Genomic DNA, 16,599 nt, shown 5'->3' on the forward strand with positions numbered 1-16,599 from the left:
GAGGAAAATATGGAAACAAATGACAACAACACAAAGCCCCAACTTCTGTGGGACGCAGCGAAAGCAGTCTTAAGAGGAAAGTATACAGCGATCCAGGCACACTTAAAGAAGGAAGAACAATCTCAAATGAATAGTCTAACATCACAATTATCGAAATTGGAAAAAGAAGAACAAATGAGGGCTAGAGTCAGCAGAAGGAGGGACATAATAAAGATCAGAGAAGAAGTAAACAAAATTGAGAAGAATAACAATAGAAAAAAAATCAATGAAACCAAAAGCTGGTTCTTTGAGAAAATAAACAAAATAGATAAGCCTCTAGCCAAACTTATTAAGAGAAAAAGAGAATCAACACACATCAACAGAATCAGAAACAATAATGGAAATATCATGACAGACTCCACAGAAATACAAAGAATTATAAAAGACTACTATGAAAACCTATATGCTAACAAGCTGGAAAACCTGGAAGAAATGGACAACTTCCTAGAAAAATACAACCTTCCAAGACTGAACAAGGAAGAAACACAAAAGTTAAACAAACCAATTAGGAGCAAAGAAATTGAAGAAGTAATAAAAAAACTACCCAAGAACAAACCCCCAGGCCAGATGGATTTATGTCGCAATTTTATCACACACACAGAGAAGACATAATATCCATTCTCCTTAAAGTTTTCCAAAAAATATAAGAGGAGGGAATACTCCCAAACTCATTCTATGAAGCCAACATCACCCTAATACCAAAACCAGGCAAAGACCCACCAAAAAAGAAAATTACAGACCAATATCCCTGATGAATGTACATGCAAAAATACTCAATAAAATATTAGCAAACCGAATTCAAAAATATATCAAAAGGATCACACACCATGACCAAGTGGGATTCATCCCAGGGATGCAAGGATGGTACAAAATTCAAAAATCCATCAACATCATCCACCACATCAACAAAAAGAAAGACAAAAACCACATGATCATCTCCACAGACGCTGATAAAGCATTCGACAAAATTCAACACCCATTCATAATAAAAACTCTCAATAAAATGGGTATAGAGGGCAAGTACCTCAACATAATAAAGGCCATATATGACAAACCCACAGCCAACATCATACTGAACAGCGAGAAGCTGAAAGCTTTTCCTCTGAGATTGGGAACAAGACAGGGATGCCCACTCTCCCCACTATTATTTAACATAGTACTGCAGGTCCTAGCCACGGCAATTAGACAAAACAAAGAAATACAAGGAATCCAGATTGGTAAAGAAGAAGTTAAACTGTCACTATTTGCAGATGACATGATATTGTACATAAAAAACCCTAAAGACTCCACTCCAAAACTACTAGAACTGATATTGGAATACAGCAAATTTGCAGGATACAAAATTAACACACAGAAATATGTGGCTTTCCTATACACTACCAATGAACCACTAGAAAGAGAAATCAGGAAAACAATTCCATTCACAATTGCATCAAAAAAAATAAAATACCTAGGAATAAACCTAACCAAGAAAGTCAAAGACCTATACCCTGAAAACTACAAGACACTCTTAAGAGAAATTAAAGAGGATACCAAAAAATGGAAACTCATCCCATGCTCTTGGCTTGGAAGAATTAATATAGTTAAAATGGCCATCCTGCCCAAAGCAATATACAGATTTGATGCAATCCCTATCAAATTACCAGCAACATTCTTCAACGAACTGGAACAAATAGTTCAAAAATTCATATGGAAACACCAAAGACCCCAAAGAGCAAAAGCAATCCTGAGAAAGAAAAATAAAGTGGTGGGGATCTCACTCCCCAACATCAAGCTCTACTACAAAGCCATAGTAATCAAGACAATTTGGTACTGGCACAAGAACAGTGCCACAGACCAGTGGAACAGACTAGAGACTCCAGACATTAACCCAAACATATATGGTAAATTAATATTCAATAAAGGAGCCATGGACATACAATGGGGAAATGACAGTCTCTTTAACAGATGGTGCTGGCAAAAACTGGACAGCTACATGGAAGAGAGTGAAACTAGATTATTTTCTAACCCCATACACAAAAGTAAACTCAAAATGGATCAAAGACCTGAATGTAAGTCATGAAACCATAAAAGTCTTAGAAAAAAACATAGGCAAAAATCTCTTAGACATAAACATGAGTGACCTCTTCTTGAACATATCTCCTTGGGTAAGGAAAACAAAATCAAAAATGAACAAGTGGGACTATATCAAGCTGAAAAGCTTCTGTACAGCAAAAGACACCATCAATAGAACAAAAAGGTACCCTATAGTATGGGAGAATATATTTGTAAATGACAGATCCAATAAAGGCTTGACATCCAAAATATATAAAGAGCTCATGCAGCTCAACAAACAAAAAACAAATAATTCAACTGAAAAATGGGCAGAGGAGATGAACAGACAGTTCTCCAAAAAAGAAATTCAGATGGCCAACAGACACATGAAAAGATGCTCTACATCACTAGTTATCAGATAAATGCAAATTAAAACCACAATGAGATATCACCTCACACCAGTAAGGATGGCTACCATGCAAAAGACAAACAACAACAAATGTTGGCAAGGTTGTGGAGAAAGGGGAACCCTCCTACACTGCTGGTGGGAATGTAAATTAGTTCAACCATTGCGGAAAACAGTATGGAGGTTCCTCAAAAAGCTCAAAATAGGAATACCATTTGACCCAGGAATTCCACTCCTAGGAATTTACCCTAAGAATGCAGCAGCCCAGTTTGAAAAAGACAGATGCACCCCTATGTTTATCGCAGCACTATTTACAATAGCCACGAAATGGAAGCAACCTAAGTGTCCATCCATAGATGAATGGATAAAGAAGATGTGGTACATATACACAATGGAATATTATTCAGCCATAAGGAGAAAACAAATCCTACAATTTGCAACAACATGGATGGAGCTAGAGGGTATTCTGCTCAGTGAAATAAGCCAAGCAGAGAAAGAGAAATACCAAATGATTTCACTCATCTGTAGAGTATACGAACAAAGGAAAAACTGAAGGAACAAAACAGCAGCAGAATCACAGAACTCAAGAAGGGACTAACAATTACCAAAGGGAAAAAGACTGGGGAGAATGGGAGGGTAGGTAGGGATAAGGGCGAGGAAGAAGAAAGGGGGTATTATGATTAGCATGTATAATGTGGGGGGTGGGGGAAACGGGAGGGCTGTGCAACACAGAGAAGACATTCATTTTGTAGAAATGAACACTTTGTAGAAATAGAAAACAACATTTTGCTATGCTGATGGACAGTGACTGTAATGGGGTTTTTGGGGGGGGGACTTGGTGTAAGAGAGAGCCTAGTAAACATAATATTCTTCATGTAAGTGTAGATTAATGATAACAAAAAAGGGGGGGATTACTCCCTGATAGGATAAAATTAACTGCAAATCAACGATTAATGCATGCTTTACATATCCTTAATTTTGATCTTTTAAAGGGTATCGGATGATCAGCTATGGAAGTACATTTTTCTGATAATATTTCTTTCTCTTAAAAAAAAAAAGCAGTTCCTGTGTGGTAACCTCCAATAGATTCTTCACAACGGTATAACGGTGATATGAAAGTGTGGGCAAAGGGTTTGCTTGTGTTTATACAGAGGATCAAAGCCTAATTTGGCTACCCAGAAAATGAATTAAGATAAGATATGAAGAAGAACTTCCAACTTCAGCACTCTCTGGAAGAGACATACCAGAAGATGATCATCAAAAAACTTCAACAAAGATCCTGGCGCTGTTGCAGTTGTAGCTGCATTCATCCCACCGGTTCCTGGACTTGCCATTGGAATGAAGGAGATATCTAAGCTGGCCAGTGCATACAGTAAAACAACAAATTTGACTGGAGGTATACTGTCAGAACTCAGCCAAGAATTAGGAGAAGTGGAGTTGCAGTGCTCCAAAATCGTGCAACTATAGCCTATCTACTGTTGATGAATGGATAAAGAAGATGTGGTACATATACACGATGGAATATTACTCAGCCATAAGAAGAAAACAAATCCTACCATTTGCAACAACATGGATGGAGCTAGAGGGTATTATGCTCGGTGAAATAAGCCAAGCAGAGAAAGACAAATACCAAATGATTTCACTCATCTGTGGAGTATAAGAACAAAGGAAAAACTGAAGGAACAAAACAGCAGCAGAATCACAGAACCCAAGAATGGACTAACAGTTACCAAAGGGAAAGGGACTGGGGAGGATGGGTGGGTAGGGAGGGATAAGGGGGGGGAAGAAGAAAGGGGGTATTATGATTAGCATGCATAATGGGGAGGGTGGGAGAAAGGGGAGGGCTGTACAACACAGAGAAGACAAGTAGTGATTCTACAACATTTTGCTATGCTGATGGACAGTGACTGTAAAGGGGTTTGTGGGGGTGACCTGGTATAGGGGAGAGCCTAGTAAACATAATATTCTTCATGTAAGCGTAGATTAATGATAACAAAAAAAAAAGAAAAGGGGGATTACTTCCTGATAGGATAAAACTAACTGTAAATCAATGATTAATGCATGCTTTAAATATCCTTAATTTTGATCATTTAAAGGGTGACAGATGATCAACTATGGAAATACATTTTTCTCATAATATTCCTTTCTCTTAAAAAAAAAGCAGCTCCTGTGTGGTGATCTCCAATAAGTTCTTCACAATGGTATAAAGGGCATATCAAAGTGTGGGCAAAGGGTTTGTTTGTGTTTATACAGAGGATCAAAGCCTAATTTGGCTACCCAGAAAACGAACTAAGATACGATATGAAGAAGAACTGCCAACATCAACATACTCTGGAAGAGTCATTCCAGAATATGATCATCAAAAAACTTCAACAACAATCCTGGCACTGTTGCAGTTGTAGCTGCATTCATCCCACCGGTTCCTGGACTTGCCATTGGAATGAAGAAGGAGATATCTAAGCTGGCCTGTGCATACAGTAAAACAACCAATTTGACTGGAGGTATACTGTCAGAACTCAGCCAAGAATTAGGAGAAGTGCAAGTTGCAGCGCACCAAAATCTTGAGACTATAGACTATCTACTGTTAAAAGAACATATGGGATGTGAACAGTTCCCAGGAATGTGTTGTTTTAATTTGTCTGATTTTTCTCAAACTATTCAAATTCAGTTAGACAATATCCATCATATTATTGACAAGTTTTTACATATGCCTGGGGTACCTAACTGGTTTTCCTGGTTTCACTGGATATGGTTGGTAATTGTAGGTCTGCTTTTGTTATGTAGCTGTATTCCTATTCTGTTAATGTGGGTACGCAATTTAATTAGTAGTTTGTTAAAACCTATACATGCTTATGTTACTCTACAAGAAGTTATGTCAAAGAAATAATCAATTTTCCCATGTTTTCTTCCATGCTACCTCTATAGCTTTTCTCTTCCTTCCTAATTACAACCCTTAAATAGAATTCGTGCCTCTTATTGAATTTACCAAGTATCATAATTCCTCCAAGTGGTAAAGATCCCTCAAAACAAATGCTGGGCATAGAAGCCACAGGGCATAAATCTGCAAAGAAGTAAAAAGCTAACCTTTTCAAACAATATGGCTTCTCTCTCACTTACTAACTTTACATTCCCCTGTATGGCCCCGGAAGACGGCTGGTTAGCCAGAGACAGGTAAGATTCCTCAAAGGAGGAACAACCTAAGACAGGCATAGTTGCAGGGGGGCCATCAGGTGAGAAATTGGGGATCAACAGAGGTGAGGCTTAGAACCTCACCCCCCCTGTTTTGAGAGAAATCTTCTGCATCTGTGGATGTTTTGTTTCCCTTGTCTAGCTTGGATTAATACTTAGTCTATAGGCATAGACCTGATCATCTACATTTGCCCTTTTACAGCACTAAATTATGTTTTCTACCTTTATCTTGCATCTACCTACCACTTCAGCATTTTATTAAAAAAAATAAGGGAGAAATATGGGATTCACATATAAATAAAGTATAAAAATCAAATGAATAATCATATCTGACTTGATTGTTTATCATTCATGGTGCGTGATCGAAACCGAAAGTTTCTGTGATATGACTGCCCTTGCATTGTTCACCATGTAAGAACTTATTCACTATGTAAGAACTTGTTCATTATGCTTCAGAAGATTGGAGACTTGAGAATTAGGCTTGGGGTTGATTAATGATTGTGCATTGAGTTCCTTATACAGAATTTTATTGTTATTAACAACCATTTGATCAATAAATATGAGAGATGCCCTCTCAAAAAAAAATATCTGTTAATGTTTTAACCCACAGGACCTGTAAATATAAATTTTATTTGGAAATAGGTTCTTTGCAGATGTAATAAAGTTAAAATGAGGTTGCAGAGAATTGGAGTGGGCCCTAATCCAATGACTTGGGGTCCTTATAAAACAAGGGAAATTTGCACAGACACATAGAAAGGAAAATGCCAAATAAAGACATAGAGACCCACAGGGAAGAAGACAGAAGCAGAGATTGGAATGACTTCTCTATAACCAAGGAACACCAAGGATTTCCAGCAACCACCAAAAGCTAGAAGAGGCAAAGAAGGATTCTTCCCCTACAGCCTTCAGAGGTAGCATGGCTCTACCAATACCTTGATTTCAAACTTTTAGCCTTCAGAATTGCGACAGAATAAATTTGTTTTAAACCACTCAGTTTGTGGTAATTTCTTAGAGTAACCCTAGGAAACTAATACATCTTCTCTCCGATATATTCATTTTCTTCCATCTTCAGTCAACCCTAGGTTTAGGCCTGAAGCTAAAGACCAAATGAGTTCATTGAGAACTGAAGGCAACGAAGGTTCCACATGCAGAGCAGCTGCTCGATTAGCCATTTAATCTTCTATACAACATTCGCTGGCCTATTACCAGCAAGTGCCTGTATTCTCTTAGCTTAAGAGCTCTTGGGCTACTGAATACAATTTCCACAATGAATGAATTATGCTTCTAAAGAGGAATTTGGAAAGTGGAACAAAAAACTGGTTTGAGTACAGGAATCAGATATTTTGCTAAATAAAATGGAGATTATGATGTCAGTTCCACCAGTATCATTTCTTGCTGTCTGCTTTACACTGAAAGAAAAAGTTCCAGAATTATGCATGACAAAGCAATTGTACAATGAAAGTTCTAGGTAGTAAGGATACTATTCAAAATTTCACCAAAAATATATTAGTCATATATATAGAGAGAAAAATATATAGACTTTACTATATGGAATCCTTATGGAACAACTATAATTCAGTCAAACTTTCAAAGGGATTAAATAAACTATGAGCTTCACAGGGCTCTGGTAAGTGTAGTATAAATGTGATAGCTTCAAATGAATGGAATGTTTCTAATTGTAAATGTCCTGCATTAGCCCTCTAATAGTTTCTTGAAATTCTAAGTGGCTAGATGATACATTAAACCTTGGTCATAGCAAAAATACTGTGTGCACATGGTGTTACTCATTACAAATAAAAAAGAAAACTGAAAAACCAAAATATGCTGATGCTTATTTAGAATGAGTAAAATTATGGTGTGCTTTTCAAATAATTTTATAAAATAATTTTGGTAGTTTTTTTTTACAGTTTACTGAGATATATTCTTACACCATCAAATCCACCCATGTAAAAAATACATATATAATATATATGTACTATATATATATATATATATATATATATATATATATATATGCAGTCATAGAGCTGTACAACCATCACCACAATCTAATTTCAGAACACAGTTATCACCTCAAGAAGAAACCCCATGCCTATTAACAGTCATTTCCTATTTCTGCTTTCCCCCAACCCACTGTGCCCTAGCCCCAGGTAACCATTAACATTATATTTTGTTTCTATGGATTTACCCATTCCATATACTTTATATAAATAGAATGATACAATTTGGTCTTTTGTAATTGGCTTCTTTCACTTAGCATAATGTTTTCAAGGTTCATCCATGATATGGAATGTATCAGTACTTCATTTTTTTATTGCTAAATTATATTCCATGTGTATGTATCACATTTCTTTATACATTCAACAGTTGATGGACACTTAGGTTTTTTCCAATTTGGGGTTCTTATGAATAATGCTGTTGGTGAGGTTCAGAGCAGGCATCCCAAAATATGCCATTTTGGCATATTGATAATTTTAAATCAAAGTTACTTAAAAAATAGCCAGTACAAAGAAGGACATCTAACTCTCCTTTGTCACTGGGACAGCATTAGAGAGATCTCCCCTGTGAAAGGTACCCTCTCTGCACCAAGAGATAAAGAAACATCCTTAAAGTCAGAAATGGGAATTCAGTCAGCAGGAGCCAATATAAACAAATTTTGTTACTTTTACTAATTAACTACCAGCCCAGATTCTGTTTAGATTTCCTTACTCACTGAAGCTCCCAAACTAAGTTTTCTTTATCCTGCCAGTTTCTCACAGATTTGTTTCCTTGGCAAACTGTCTTCCAAAAAGGCTGCATTATTTTACATTTCCATCAGCAGGATGTGAGAGTTCCAATTTTTCCATATCCATACCAACACTTATTATTGCCTGCCTTTTTTATTTGAGCCATTCTAGTGGGTGTGAAGTGATTTTTTTAAATTGAAGTATCATTAATATACAATATCTTATTAGTTCCAAATACACACCACAGTGGTTCAACAGTTATCCACATTATTAAATCTTCACCTCAACTAGTGCAGTTACTATCTGTCAAAATATGAAGATATTACAGAATCATTGGCTATATTCTCCCTTCTTTACTACCATCCCTGTGACCAACTTACATTCTGATTGAGAAATTTTGTGTTCTTTTATTCTCTTCACCCTCACCACCCACCCAACCCTAGCCCATCCCCCATGGTGTAACCACTAGTCAATTCTCAGTGTCTATGAGTCCACTGCTATTTTGTTCATTGTTTTATTTTGTTTTTATATTTGTGAAATGGAATTTTGTTATGGTTTTAATTTGCATCTCCCTAACAAAGAACAATGTTGAGCATCTTCTCATGTGCTCATTAGCTATTTGAATAACTCCTCTGGAGAAACACCTATTCAAGTTCTTTGTCCATTTTTTAGTCAGGTTGCCTTTCTATTTTTGAATTGTAAAAGTTCTTTCTATATTCTACATACAAATAACCTTTTCAAACACATGATGTACAAATATTATCTCCCACCCTATGGACAACCTTTTCACTTTGTTGATGGCATCCTTTGATGGACAACAGTTTTTAATTTTGATGAAGTACAATTTACCTATTTTTTTTTTTTGTCATTCGGTGTGTTACCTAAGAAATCAAGGTCACAAAATTTACTCTTATGGTTTCTTCAAGGAGTTTTTTTTTTATTTTATCTCTTATATTTAGGTCTATGATACATTTTAAGTTCTTTTTCTGCATGGTTCAGAGTGTAAATGCATTCATTTGTATGTCGATATCCACTTGTCCCAGCATCATTTGTTGAAAAATTGCCCACTGAACTGTCTTCACACCTTCTTAAAATTCAATTGATTGTAAATGTGAGAGTCTATTATTGGGCTCTCAATTCTATTCCACTGATCTATTTCTCTATCCTTATGCCAATACTAGGCTACTCTCTTAATTACTGTAGCCTGGTAAGCTTTGAAATCAGGAAGTGGTCCCCCACCTTTGTTCTAATTCAAGTTTAAGTCTTTTTCAAACTTCTTTTGGCTATCCTGGGTCACATGCATTTCAGTATAAATTTTAGGGTTCACCTTGTCAATTTCTGAAAAAAACACCAGTTAGGATTTTGATAGGGAATTCACTGATTGTATAGATTCATTTAGGTGGGGGAAGGGACATTACCATCAATGATGCCCCAAGGTTATCTACATCCTAAAATTCATAATTTATAAATATGCTACCTAACATGGTAGAAGGGTCTGTGCAAATGAGATAAACTAAGGATCTTGAGATGAGATTATCCTGAATTATCTCAGTAGGCTCAATGCCCTAGGAAAAGGGAGGCAGAGGGAGATTTGAGAATGGAAGCAAAGGGAAGAAAAGGTGATAGGAATACATGGCCAAGAGACAAGGAATAAAGGAGACAGACCCTCCATGAACCAGAAAATGAAAGGAAATGGATTCTCCCCTTTAGTCTACAGAAGGAACCAAGCCTAATAACACTTTGATTTTATTCCACTAACATTTATTTAAAACTTATAACCTCCAGAATTGTAAGAGAATAAATTTGTGTTATTTTAAGCCACTCAATTTGTGGTATGTTGTTATAGCAGCCACAGTAAACACATACACCTCATATATCCTAAGTGTTTTTTTGCACATATCAGAGCTCAATATACATGTAGGAAAAGCTAATAAAAAATGAAAGAAACAAAAATCTATACAATTGGATATTTCTATATCCTTTTCTCAATAATTGAAAGACCAGACAGAAAGAAAATCACTAAGGATATCTACAGAGGAATAGCTAACAAAAACATAGCCTAATTTTTATAATTGGAAAATCTGGGTTGTGATTATAAGGGTATCCCCCTTTACTATCCATTACATTTTTCACTGGTTTGATATCAAAATAAAAAGGTGGAAAAAGTTCACTAAAGTATGGAGAATAAAACATAAGAACGATAGACTACTTTTATTTTGAGCATCATCATACTTGATGATTTTACCATCATGGTATTATTATTTACTAAAAAATTCCTACTATTTACCAAACTGATTTTTAAATGAAGTTTGCTTGCCAAACATAGAGCCTATAGAACTGTTAGTAATTTTCTGGGTTTTCTTTAACATTTTATTATAAAAATTTCATAGAACAGAGTGGTATAATGATCCCCCTGAACCTTGTTACTGAGTTTCAACAACTCTCATCATTTTACCAATATTATTTTGTCTATACCCCAACTTCAATGGTTTTCTTGGAGCATTTTGAAGCAAGTCTTAGAAATCAAGTTATATCCCCAATATATACATCAGCATAAGCATTAAACCTAAAGTACAAAGAGAATCATCAAGGAGAATATGCCAAGTGAAAACAAAAACTATGCTACAAAAATAGCTGCTTTTGTGAGAGGTTTAAAGACAGCAGTGTGAGAACTTAGAAACCTCCTCCCAAAACCACATATATTACAAAAATATAGCAAATACTACTAATCCTGATAGAGCAATCAGAAAGAAGACTACAACAGAATGCCTACATCTGGGGAAAGGAGAAGCCTCAGAGAAAAGGGTGAAGAAGCAAAACCATAATCCAGCAGGACCAGGCCCTCCTCCCATCCCAGCCCATCAGCCGGAGGAAGAGAAACAGAGTGGAAGGTAGTAGAAGCCCAAGACTGCTGAATACCCACCCCTGGAGATCTACTCCAGGGATACAAACCAACATTACATGATGCTCTGGAGATTAACGGGGTTGGAAAGCAAAAAAAGGCAGGATATTCAGACAGACTAAGATTCCAGATGCTTATGGAGAAAAGGTGCCCAAAACCGGACACTGTGGAACAGAAGAAAGGCGAGTACTTTGAAAGACTTCCCATCAGTGAGAGGGCTGCTAATAGGGCAAGGATTACACAGAGCTTGCTACTCAGGAGAAGGGACAGGTAGACGAAATAGTCCCAGCACACTCAGTCCAGCAGGTTGGGAACTTTAAGAGGCTTCAAGCAATCAATCTCCCCAGCTGATGATGCGAGCCTAGGCCCCTCAGTGCAATACGTAGCATGTTGCCATCCAGAGGCCAGCCCCACCTACAGCAGCTACAGGGGGGTAAAACAAAGGTTCCTCCCTGTGCACCTAGCCCACTGGCTGTGACACTGGAGGCAAGCAGAACAGCCGGGAAGCAGGAAAGAGCTCTGTCCTACTGGCAGACACCAACGTCACTTGCCTGTACCCCTGCCATTGCCCCAAGTGCTGGGCAACTCCAGAGAGCAGAACTTCTGGGCACTAGAAGGTACCACCTACACAAAGTTATTATTCCATAGGAATCATTAGAAATGTGAAACTTTGGTAAAAGAATGGGGTAGAAGCCAAAAGCCCTCAAATCCCAAAAAGAGGGCTAAATGAAATAGAAATCGCCAATCTTCTTAATAAAGATTTCAAAATAAAAACCATAAACATGCTCACAGAGCTATGGAAAACAATGCAAGATCTCAAGGAGGACTTCAAGAAAGAGACAGAAACCCTGAAAAATGCAGTATCTGAAATGAAACATACAATGGAGGGATTTAAAAGCAGATTAGATGAGGTACAGGAGATGGTAAATGAAACACCAATTAGAGAACAGCAAGACAAAGAAGCTGAGGGACAGACAGAAAAGGGGATCTCTAGGAATGAAATTTTAATAAGAGAACTATAAGACCAATCCAAAAGGAAAAATATTCATATTATAGAGGTATTGGAAAAAGGAGAGAGAGAAAAAGAGATAGAAAGTACCTTTGAGGAAAAAATAGCTGAAAACTTCCCCACTCTGGGGAAGGAAATAGTCTCTCAGACCATGGAAGTGCACAGATCTCCTAGCAAAAGAGAATGAAGGAAGACAACATCAAAACATGTAATAATTAAAATGGCAAAGACCAAGGACAATGACAAAGTATTAAAAGCAGCCAGAGAGAGAAAAAAAGACCACATACAAAGGAAAACACATCAGGCTATCATCAGACTCCTCGGAAGAAACCTTGAAGGCCAGAAAGGAGTGGCATGATATATCTAATGCAATGAAATAGAAGTGGTTCGAACTAAGAATACTCCCACCAGCAAGATTATCATTTAAATTTGAAGCAGGGATTAAAAAATTTCCAGATAAGCAAAAGCTGAGGGAATTTATCTCCCACAAACTATGGCTTCAGTATGTTTTAGAGAGACTGATACAGATGGAAGTGCTCCTAAGGCTAAATAGCTGTTATCAGAGAAAATAAAACCACAGTAAAGGAAGTAAATCAATTAATTACTAAGCAAACACAAAATTAAATCAAATACCCACAAAGTCAGTCAAGGGATAAACAAAGAAGTACAGAATATGACACCTAATAAAGAGTAGAAGAGGAAGAAAAAAAAGGGAGCAAAAAAAAGAATCTTTAGACTGTGTTTGAAATAGCCTAAAAAGCAAGTTAAATTAGACTGTTAGATAGTAAAGAAGCTACCCTTGAATCGTTGGTAAATACAAATCTAAAGCCTGCAATGGCAATAAGTACATATCTATCAATAATCACCCTAAATGAAAATGGACTGAGTGCACCAATCAAAAGACACACAGTTTTGGAATGAATAAAAAAACAAGACCCATCTATATGCTGCCTACAAGAGACTCACTTCAAACTCAAAGACATACATAAAAAGTGAAGGGATGGAAAAAGATATTTCATGCAAATAATAGGGAGAAAAAAGCAGAAGTGTAGTACTTCTATCAGACCAGACTTCAAAACAAACAAGGTCACAAGAGACAAAGAAAAACATTACATAATGATAAAGGGGTCAGTCCAACAAGGGGATATAACCATTATAAATATCAATGCACCCAATATGTGAAACAAATACTAACAGAATTAAAAGGGGAAACAGAATGCAATGCATTCCTTTTAGGAGACTTCAACACACCACTCACTCTAAAGGACAGATCCACCAGACAGCCAATAAGTAAGGAGACAGAGGCACTGAACAAACAGATGGACCTAACGGACATCTACAGAACGCTCCAAAAGCAACAGGAAACACCTTCTTCTGAAGTGCACATGGAATATTTTTAAGAATAGATCACATACTAGGCCAGAAAAAGAGACTCAGTAAATTCAGAAGGACTGAAATTGTGCCAACCAGCTTCTTGGATGACAAAGGTATGAAACTAGAAATAAACAATGCTGAGAAAACGAAAAAGCCCACAAACACATGGAGGTTTAACAACACGCTCCTAAATAATCAATGGATCAATGACCAAATAAAAAAAAGGAAATCAAGAAATGTATGGAGACAAATGAAAACAATAACTCACACCACAAAATCTAAATAAACAAAATAGATAAACCCCTAGCCAGACTTATCAAGAAAAAAAGACAGTCTATACATATAAACAGAATCCGAAGGAGAGAGTAAAAATCACTATGGACACCACAGAAATACAAAGAATTGATAGAGAATACTATGAAAAATTATATGCTAACAAATAGAATAACCTAGAAGAAATGGAAAACTTTCTAGAAAAATAAAAACTTCCAAGACTGACCCAGGAAAAAACAGTTACCAGCAAGAAAAACGATCTGTTAATCAAAAAAAACCCTAAGATAAAAACTCTGTCTTCACTGCTAAATTTTATCAAACATTTAGTGAAGACCTAATATCAATCATCCTTAAAGTTTTCCAAAAAGTAGAAGAGGGAATACTTCCAAGCTCATTCTATGAGGCCAGCAATATGCTAATACCAAAACCAGGCAAAGACACCACAAAAAAAGGAAAATTACAGACCAATATCCCTGATGAACACAGATGCAAAAATATTCAACAAAAAAGGCATTCAGATTGGCAAAGGAAGAAATTAAACTGTCACTGTTTGGAGATGATATGATATACTGTATGTAAAAAACCCTAAAAAATCCACACACAACTACTAGAATAACTGAATTCAGCAAAGTTGCAGGATACAAAATTAATAGATATCTGGTGCATTCTTATACACTAATGATGAACTAGGAGAAAGAGAAATCAGGAAAACAATTTCATTCACTATTGCATCAAAAAAAAAATACCTAGGAATAAACCTAACCAAGGAGGTGAAAGACCTATACCCTTAAAACTACAAGACACTCATGAGAGAAATTAAAGAAGATACCAATAAATGGAGATACATCCCGTGCTCATGGATAGGAAGAATTATACTGTCAAAATGGCCATCCTGCCTAAAGCAATCTACAGATTCAATGCAATCCCTATCAAAATACCAACAGCATTCTTCAACAAACTAGAGAAAATAGTTCTAAAATTCATATGGAACCACAAAAGACCCCAAAAAGCCAAAGCAAATCTGAGAAGGAAAAAGAAAGCTGGGGGGATTATGCTCCCCAACTTCAAGCTCTACTACAAAGCCACAGTAATCAAGACAATTGGTACTGGCTCAAGAACACACCCACAGATCAATGGAATAGGATAGAGAATCCAGAGATAAACCTACATAAACATGGCCAATTAATATACAATAAAGGAGCCATGGATATACAATAGGGAAATGACAGCCTCTTCAAAAACTGGTACTGGCAAAACTGGACAGCTACATATAAGAGAATGAAACTGGATTACTGTCTGTCTAACCCCATAGACAAAAGTAAGCTTGAAATGGATAAAAGACCTGAATGTAAGTCATGAAACCATAAAACTCTTAGAAAGAAACATAGGCAAAAATCTCTTGAATACAAACATGAGCAACTTTTTCCTGAATTCATCTCCTCGGGTAAGGAAACAAAGGCAGAAATGAACAAATGGGACTACATCAAATTAAAAAGCTGCTCTACAGCAATGGACAACATCAGTAGAACAAAAAGGCTTCCTACAGCATGGGAGAATATATTCATAAATGACATATCCGACAAGCGGTTAACAATCCAAAATATATAAAGAACTCACACACCTCAACACCTAAAAAGCAAATAACCCGATTAAAAAATGGGCACAGTGTATGAACAGACACTTCTCCAAAAAAGAAATTCAGATGGCCAACAGGCACATGAAAAGATGCTTCACATCCCTCATCATCAGAGAAATGCAAATTAAAACCACAATGAGATATCACCTCACACCAGTTAGGATGACTAACATCCAAAATACAAGGAACAACAAATGCTGGTGAGTATGTGGAAAGGGGAACCCTCCTACACTGTTGGTGGGAATGTAAATTAGTTCAACCATTGTGGAAAGCAGTATGGAGGTTCCTCAAAAAACAAAAAATAGAAACACCATTTGACCTAGGAATTCCACTCCTGGGAATTTATCCAAAAAAAAACAAGATCCCAGATTCAAAAAGACATACACACCCCCATGTTTATCACAGCACTATTTACAATAGCCAAGATGTGGAAGCAACCCATCAATAGATGAATGAATAAAGAAGAGGTGGTACAATGGAATATTTTTCAGTCATAAGAAAAAAAAATCCTACCATTTGCAACAACATAGATGGAGCTAGAGGGCATTATGTTCAGTAAAATAAGCCAGGCAAAGAAAGACAAGTACCAAATGATTTCACTCATTTGTGGAGTATAACAACAAAGCAAAACTGAAGGAACAAAACAGCAGCAGACTCACAGACTCCAAGAAGGCACTAGTGGTTACCAAAGGGTAAGTGTAGGGAACAGTGGGTAGGGAGGGAGCAAGAAGGGGATTAAGGTACATTATAATTAGCACACACAATGTAGGGGGGGTCACAGGGAAGGCAGTATAGCACAGAGAAGATAAGTAGTGACTTTATAGAATCTTACTGCACTGATGGAAAGTGCAATGGGGTGTGGGGAGGGGCATCGATAATAAGGGTGAATGTAGTAACCACAATGTTCCTCATGTGAAACATTCGTAAGATTGTATATCAATGATACCTTAATAAAAAAAAACTTACAAAAAAGTAGCTGCCTTTTAGTTAACTAAAGTTGAAAATCAGAAA

General features: G+C 36.7%; 1 protein-coding gene across 1 annotated transcript in view; it reads right to left on the reverse strand.

The window, feature by feature from the left end:
• The window catches only part of COG5 (component of oligomeric golgi complex 5), a 386,458-nt gene that overhangs the window by 229,861 nt on the left and 139,998 nt on the right, over positions 1-16,599 (reverse strand). The gene's annotated exons all lie outside the window — the stretch shown is intronic.

Source organism: Manis javanica, chromosome 6 (assembly GCF_040802235.1).
Source record: "Manis javanica isolate MJ-LG chromosome 6, MJ_LKY, whole genome shotgun sequence".
Taxonomy (NCBI): Eukaryota; Metazoa; Chordata; class Mammalia; order Pholidota; family Manidae; genus Manis; species Manis javanica.